Source organism: Vombatus ursinus, unplaced genomic scaffold (genome assembly GCF_900497805.2).
Source record: "Vombatus ursinus unplaced genomic scaffold, bare-nosed wombat genome assembly UNPS02015404.1, whole genome shotgun sequence".
Lineage (NCBI taxonomy): Eukaryota > Metazoa > Chordata > Mammalia > Diprotodontia > Vombatidae > Vombatus > Vombatus ursinus.
In genome coordinates, this window is record NW_020955182.1 from 993,911 (window position 1) to 994,520 (window position 610).

The window sequence follows — 610 nt, forward strand, 5'->3', positions numbered from 1 at the left end:
AGGTTGAAGAAGCTCCCCTATTGTCCTCTCAAACATTAAACTTTACCCATTTGTTAACACAATTAACACAATGCTGGGGGAAGATTCTTATTGGGGCAGCCTCTGCTAAACATCTGAGTGAGTCCTTAATACTATGCCCCAACTATCGTTTTTCTTTTAAATTTTACTTTTTTTTATTTAACAAAAACATATCTTTCCTCCCCCTTCTCATGGGGGAAATACAAAGACAAATTTTTTTGTAACAAATATGCAAAGCAAAAGTAAAACAAATTTCCCACATTTGGGCCCCTATCTAATCCAGAGGAGGGGTGAATATTCTGGAAGAATTCTCCCCCTAGCTAAACTCAACATTTAGATGTTATAGCCAAAGCAGAATGTATATGATAAGTGTTAAGTGTAGCAAATAAATTTATCTGCTCAACACAAGAGACCAGGGTGGTAGGGGTTCTCAAAATCCTGTAATATGGAGAACAATTGAAAGAATTGGGAATCGTTGCTCCAAAGAAGAGACTTGGGTGGTAGGAAATGAAAGGAAAGGGAGGACATCATCTCTTTCTTCAAGTATTTTAAAGGCTGTCAAGTAGAAAATGAGGAAGACTGTTCATGGTCA